The sequence below is a fragment of the Chinchilla lanigera genome, unplaced genomic scaffold, assembly GCF_000276665.1.
Source record: "Chinchilla lanigera isolate Chin_1 unplaced genomic scaffold, ChiLan1.0 scaffold00039, whole genome shotgun sequence".
NCBI classification, from domain to species: domain Eukaryota; kingdom Metazoa; phylum Chordata; class Mammalia; order Rodentia; family Chinchillidae; genus Chinchilla; species Chinchilla lanigera.
This window is the reverse complement of record NW_004955440.1, coordinates 13,190,563-13,198,365: the sequence shown is the minus strand read 5'-3', so window position 1 is coordinate 13,198,365 and position 7,803 is coordinate 13,190,563.

Below are 7,803 nucleotides of genomic sequence, written 5' to 3'. Positions count from 1 at the left end.
GGGAACCAAACTCACGACCTTGCGCTTGCCAGGCAGGCGCTTTGCCGCTGAGCTAAATTCCCGGCCCCAGTGAGCACATTTTTTAACAGAAAAGGAAAACTACTGTAGTTATTAATTGTGGAACTCGGTCTTTAGTTCCTACATTGAGCAGTTACCTTTGCTTCTTTCTGACGCCTTATGTTTTGTCTAGTGCTTTTCTGCCTTTCCTCCAAGAATGACAAATGACCGCAGAGATAGTAGCATCAGTACAAACTTAGCTCCAGGACGGGAGAAGACCGTCTGGACTAGAGGATAAATCAAAGCCAAACTGGGTTGAGAAGAGTGTTTTCATACCCAAAAGACTTCCACCACTCAAGGAAAAGCTTAATATTTCTCCCAAGCGTGTCCTGCTACAATAATTTTCTCACCTAGGATAGAAAACCAAGCAAAATCTATGAAAGAATTCATACTACAAGAGGAGGAGCAGTGTATGAGTTTACTGCTCTAACCAAAGTCCTTCTTATCATAACAAAACAACTAAAAGTGATCATTTGTTTGATTTAAAAAGCCAATTTCTTAAAAATTTCTTTTTTTTTTTTTTTTTTTTGTTTTGTTTTCTTTCTGGTACCAGGAATCGAACTCATGACCTTGCATTTGCCAGGCAGGCACTGTGCCGCTGAGCTAAATTCCCAACTCTTTTTTTAAAATTTCAAACTTTCTTTTTCCTGTCTACTACACAGGTACTCCTGGCTTTTTGCTTCCTTTCCAGTTCCTTGGAAGTCACTATTTTTATTTTTAAAATGTTGCCTTGCTTTGTCAGCCTAGTATTAGTACTGCTATTACATCCTCTAATTCATAGATTTACTTAATGAAGAAATGAATCTGTGAAAGTATGCAATTACAATGTTCAAGGATTTAGAAGAAATAAAATGTCAACCAATTTTTGGGAAGATAAACTACGAATACACAAGCTATACAGGGAAATTAGTTCACAGAAAGTTTCAGATTTTAAGATTGTGTGTGTGTGTGTGTGTGTGTGTTTGTGTGTGTGTGTGTGTGTGTGTCCTTGTGCAATGAATCTCAAAAAATGGAAATGTCCAAAAAATACTGCTTGCTGCCTGAAGGGCAGAAGAACCAGCATATACTCTCTGCCTGTTCTTATAGATATATAGGTGACTATAAAATTTTTAAAAAGCTTTATTAAGATGAATTTTAACTCAGCATAAGTGTGAAGGCTGAAACCAAATCTTTTGATGTCCTATACAGTGTTAAAGAAGAATGTTATTAATGGTCTTCCTTAGCCTAGTTTTATGTAGTGTTATATTTTATTTCCTTCAAATTGATAGCTATGTTAATCGTGCTAAGCAAAATCTGCTATTAGCATTGTCATAAGAGAATTCTAATATCCACAGATTTACACTAATGAAGACCTCATGGAGTTTGCTCCTTCTGTGCTTCCAGTTTTCAAGTGAGCCCCCTCAGTTAAGCTTGTAATCTTCTTATTGCTAATTATTCCATTGCCAAGACACACTCTGGAACAATGACTCATTGTTCGCTGCACTGTTTTTTCAAGGTGTTTCACCTTGAGTCCTGACTTCACCTTGGAAGCATTTTGTTTCCATTGAAATGGGACCGCATAGTATATAAATAACAACCTGACACCCTTCATCACTGATAAATCACCTAAAGGGAGGTGGCATGGACTCCGAATCAAATGCAGCTCCCCTGCCTCTATGAATTCTTTGTAACATCCCTTTGTTTCTTATGCTCCGTTTTCCCCGGAGAGATGCTCGAGGCAGTCCAGTTTTCAACACTGTTACCATGGTTCTGTGTTAAACTTAAGCTCTTGGTTTTCCAGGAGGGTCCTGACTTTGAAACATCAACACTTAAACTGCTGTCTAGCAGGGGATAATGGAAGTGGTCACCTGGAAAAGAATTTGGTAATTTGTGGTGTTAGACGACATGGGAAATATACAGATATTGTGTAGTTTTACTATGAGCTAAACAGAATTTGGTTCAAGTGTTCTGAGGCCTTCATTCTGGTAAAATATTTTCTTCCTGTTTTTTAAAAAAGCTGGCTTTCGTTTTGGTCAATGTATGAAGTCTTTTTAATTTTTTTTATTTTAAAGAGAATGATACATTAGAAACAATACAGAATTTCACAAAACAAGATGATAGGAATTCAACAATGTTTGTTATATTGCATATTGCCTTCAAATTACTTGTTCAGATTACCAGACATAAGCATGCAAAATTGGTCAAAAAATTTAAGCAATAATTGTTCCTTTCCAAAAACCAATAGAAATCAGCAGTACAATTATCTTAGCTATCTTGTGTATCTATCTTTCGTCTGTCTATCTATCTATCTACTTATTTCTTCCCTTCCTTCTTCTTTTCCTTTCCCTCATCTGAGTTGTTCTTTCCTTTTTGCAATATCTATTGTAACTTTTGGATTTTATTTACTTTTTCCGGTTCTTACACTAGGGAGACAATACAATGTTTATACATGCAGGTCTGATTTATTTCACTTATGAGTATGGTTTCTAGTTGCATCCATTTACCTATAAAAGCCATGTTTATCTTTATAGCTGAGTAATACTCCAATGTATAAAAATATCACATCTTTGTTATCCATTCCTCAGCTGATGAGCATTTGGATTTTTTTCTAAGATTTAGCTATGACACATTGCGCTGCTCTAAACATGGGTGCACATATATCACTGTGATATGAGGTTTTCTTGAAAAATATCCAGAAAGGGAATAGCTGGGTTGAGTGGGACCTCTCATTCTAGTTTTTGTATAATGTCTGATAGGGTTTGGACACATGTGAAGCAAAAAATTAAGGAAAAAATTAAGGATATCCAAACGATGTACACAGATGTTTTAATGGTTCTGTCTCAAATTCTTTTGGCCTATATAGGTTAAAACAAAGTGCAGGGTTTTGTTTAATTCTTTAATTTCAAAGAGATTAATATAGGACATTTTATTGTAGAATTTAAAACAAAACAAACCAAAAAAAGAATGGTAAAAGCCCTTCAGTTGATGAAGAAGCCCTGAAAACACACATGAATATGTGTAGTGGTTAGAATGACTGACACTTGGAATAACATAAGAACTCAGCCATGACTAAGTGTAAGTACTGAAAACTGCTTCTTCAGTTTCTCTAAAGAAAAAGAAAGTGTTATAGTGTGGGGAAATATTCAGAAAGCAATGGGCAAAAATAAATATAAATGGACTGGCAGCAAGCACACTTTGTTAATTATACACAAATGGAAAATCTTTACACATATTTGGTAAATATGCTCTTGACTTTGCTTTGAATTTGGATTTTTATTATGTAAAAGTGTCACTCATACATATTTTGCAATACTTGGTCTAACTTTATTTTTCTCAAGCATCAAAAGGACCAGGAATATAAACGAAAAAACATTTGTGCTCAATGACCAAGGAAATGGTCTCATCTTATTAGTGTGTGTAGGAAAAAAATGGTTCATGACTTATACAATATCTCCTTCCTGGAAATATTTAAATGAAATTCCTTTGACAAATGTGTTCATGGTGGAATGAATTGCTGGCGTTCACCTAGTAGTTGATCATCACATATTGTTCTCTCAGGTTCCTGTTTGCTTGGTACCTAAAAATATCGTCTGCGCCATCTAATGGAAACAATGCAAACTGCAGTCAGCCTTGGAGGACAGAGGATGTTCCTCAGCATGGATCAATGCAGAATAGATGAAAACTATAGACGTTAGTAGATCAGATTCCAGCCTCTAAATGTGATGGCTCGGAGGAACTGGCTCTCGGTTTTATATAATTCAAGCATGCCTAGGGTATTACGATTTCACCGTACAAATGAATTGAAATACAATGCATCCTTTCATAGCAGCAAACAAAGGAGTTAACTCGTATCATCTGCCAAACCAAGATCCAGAATATTCCAGGTTTTGTTTTTTTAACCAAAAACTCATTGGCAAGTTAGTACTGTATTGCTTTGTCTATGCTGCAAGTACAATGTCGCTTAATTTTCAAGGTGTTTATCACTTTCCAAAATGGAATTTCATAAGTTTCATTCAACACCTACATCTAGAATTGTAAATTCCACCGAAAACAGAGTTGGGAAGGTATTTTACATTAAAATAGAGATAATTTAAATTATATCAACTGGTGTAGTTAAGCAGGAGATATGGGTAAAGTCATCTTCCCAGAGGACAATGAGCACAGGACCAGGTAACAGCTGGGCTTGGCTCGTGAGAACGTCCCAAAGAAGTCCAAAATCTGTACTCTCATGTTCATTTACTTATTTTGTAAATACTTGTTCAGATGGCAGAATAAATCTGTGGTCTGGATGTGACTTGTTACTAAACTCATTTGTGAGACAATCTTTTGAGAAATAAATTCTACTATGCTTCAAGTAAATATGCATAGGTTTGTTTGAACTCCACATGGTAATGAATAGCATCAAATCATGGTGGAATGGTTTGAATGTGTCTCCCAGTGTTCACGTGCTGGAAACTTAATTCTCCACGCAGTAGTGTTGAGCTGAGCTCTTTAGGAGTTGATAAGGTCAAAGGGCTCTGTCTTGATAAGTGGATTCAGGCCATTATTGTTGCAGTGAGTTGCTCGTTGAAGGGTAAAGGATGAGTCTGGCGTCCTTCATCTCTTATGCACATTGTTGGTAGCTCTTTTCTCCCTTCTAGAATGGGTGGTACAAGAAGGCCCTGGCCAGAAGTGGACTGCTCACCTTTGGACTTCTCATCCTCCAGAGTCATAAGAAGCTAGACTCTGTTCTTTGTAAATGACCCCTTCGGAGGCATGTCATCATAACAATACAAAATGAACTAAGATATATGGATACTTTCCAATCTTTCTTTTCTTCCTGGCAAAGTGAATTCAAGCATAAAATCCAATGAGTCCGTAGCCAATGTTGCCTGTACAGATCTGAGATGAAGGCACCTGTCCAGTTTTCTGTTCCCCTCAGCCCTCGGATTAGAAAGAAACACAACTGATTGAACAGTGGACTTCAGGAGGTCAGTGTTAAGTGTTCTCAAGTGATGGTAAAGAAAATTTCATATTTTCTTGGCAAATAAATAAAGAAAATATAACTAGTGAAAGATTAAAATTTAAACCAGAAGAAAATATAAACAATGATTTAAAAAAACATGAGACGCTGGATCTGAATGAAGTAAATGTAAGATATATTTTTGCCTTTAAAAAGGTTTTGGATTCAAATTCTTTCATTATTCCTTTCTACTTTTCAGACTCTACTACTCAATATCTCACATATTGAATTATTTCTGTAGATATTCATTTCCCTCAAATAGGATGTTTCCGCCTCTCCTGAGCAGTCTAGGCAGAGGCCCTTCACGAGCCTTGGGACACTAACTCCGATCCACGTACCTCCTCACAGCAAACCTGACTGAAGGAACTGTACTAGCCATTGCTACTTTCGCTACTGACATATTTTATATTTGCTTCTTATCTGTTAAATCTGAAGTTTGTCACTTGCAACAACTATATATCTCTTCCTTTGCAATTTTTGTGCTACACCTAGCACCATATTAGCATCTTGCAGATGAAAATGTCCTATGGTAATAGCTAATATTGACCTGTCCCACCATTGGGCAGTTTTTCTTTCACAGAACTGCATCCTGAGATCAGGAAATATCCACTTGTCCAATGTGTATTAAGTGGTTTGCACAATGTTAGACATAGAGTTAATCTTCAGTTAACATAGGTAAGGATTTTTCTCATTCAGGGGCTGTCAGTAAAACTCTTCCTTTCTACTTTCAGAAAAGGAAGTAGGGATTTTATGGTAGCGAAGCTGGCAAAGGTCATATCTACTTTCTGCATGCTCCCTTTAAGTGATGTACCTGGTGATTTGCTGGGGTGGGGAGGGACAGGTATGCTCCACCTGGCAGTGAGGAAGGATGCAATAATAGTGGTGAGGCAAGCATTCTAGCTAAGGGAACTACTCTAGGCATTGCTACTTTCGCTATTAAAATATTTTATATTTATTATTTTCATGATAAGGCTGAAGTTTTATGAAGACAAGAACTACGTCCTTTTCCTTTGCAGTCCTCTGCTGTGCACAATCCCAAGGTATACATTGAAAAGCCTTTCAAAAATGAGTGATAAATGAATGCATACATAAGACACCACTTACCTTACTTTTACTCTAAATGTTAGCTTTGGGAGCTTAAATGGTGAACACGTGAACTGTATATCATATTTTATTTGTTACAAATAGATATTAATCTTTGTATACAGAGTAATACTACTCCAGAGGGAGTAGTATTAGTGAAGAGTCATTACCTGATCATAATCAGCTAAGGTTCAATGATGATAATGTGTTACAATCTTAGGAAAGTAAAAATCAGCGGGTTAATGTTGACTAAACAGAATAATATTTTTATTTTTCTGTTGACCGTAAGACTTAATATTACTAACATTTAAGGAAAATACTTAGTAAATAATAAAGAATATAATTAGAAATGAGTAGATTTATGATACAAGCTACCCAGACTTTTAAAACGATCCCCTTCCCATACACAGTAATCACTTAATCTTGCCTGAGTTCATGATTTTCCTATCACATAAATAAGGCTCCACATACCAGATGTTACGGGCATTATGATCAGGTAATGACTCTTCACTAACACTACTTCCTCTGGGAAATACGTTTGCATTAATGTCAATTCCACCTTATTCTGGACTTTTGAACCTACTTTCTTTCACCCCAGATGCAGGCTTTGATCCTTCCCAGCGATCATATTTTGTTCTGAATACTTGAATGTAAAGTGTTAGTTTTCTTCCCACAAACCTTTGGCATGGGTCCTCCCTTTCTGTTCTAAATGACTCTTGATTGTTACAGTTATAATTTAACATCTTCCTCACCATCTTTAGTCCAGTTCCCGTTCCTGGTCTAAGAAGGGATCACACAGGAACAGCTTCTCTGTTCCAACTTTGTGAAGAGACGGAAAGCATATTTTATGAGGCTTCAAAGACTGTCATCTTCTTCAAGGCATTCTAGGAAGGTCGCTGTTGGGAGTTCATTAAATTTGTGATTTATAAAATCCACTCATCTGAGTATGTCTTAAATGCCAATGTATGATGAAAAGACTGTTCCCATGAGCGATAGATCTGACTTGGACGCCTAAGAGGTGGGAGCTGCTGGGAAGCGACCGAGGACAGCCATTTCTTTCGGCTGAATCATGGGCACTAGGGATTGGCCAAGAACATCTGAGTAGAGTGAAGCAATTTCTATGGAATGAGCTCTGGCCAGGAAAACACACTGGTGCTGGACAAAGGGAATGCAATATCTGTGGCTTCAGTTCTGCTGGAGCAAAATCTTAATTAGTCTGATTCCCTGTGTTTGGCTTTCATCATCTTTTAGATGTGCAGAGAAATGGATAATAATAAATGAGCACCTGAAATGTATTTCTTTTCCTTGAGTGTTGATAGTATATTCTTTTCCACAGGGGAAACTATTAATTTGCATTTATCCTCATAAGAACACTGAGTATTTTCTTACTTTAAAAAATTGCATGCCCATTGTACAAATGGGGAAATTTCAAAAACATGAAGATTATATTTTGCCAACTAGTAAAATATTTATCAAACTTTCAGTATAGCTTTTCAGTATTCTATGTATCATGTAACTTATTTATGATCATGACATCCTGCTTGCTGCCACTTACAAATGCAGTATAAATGTTTCCCCATTTACTTTTATATGTCTTTTGAGACTATTTTAAATATAGCATGTATCTTAATGACCTTACCTGTGCAGACTACAATTTCATAATCACCCTTCCCCTTGTGTTA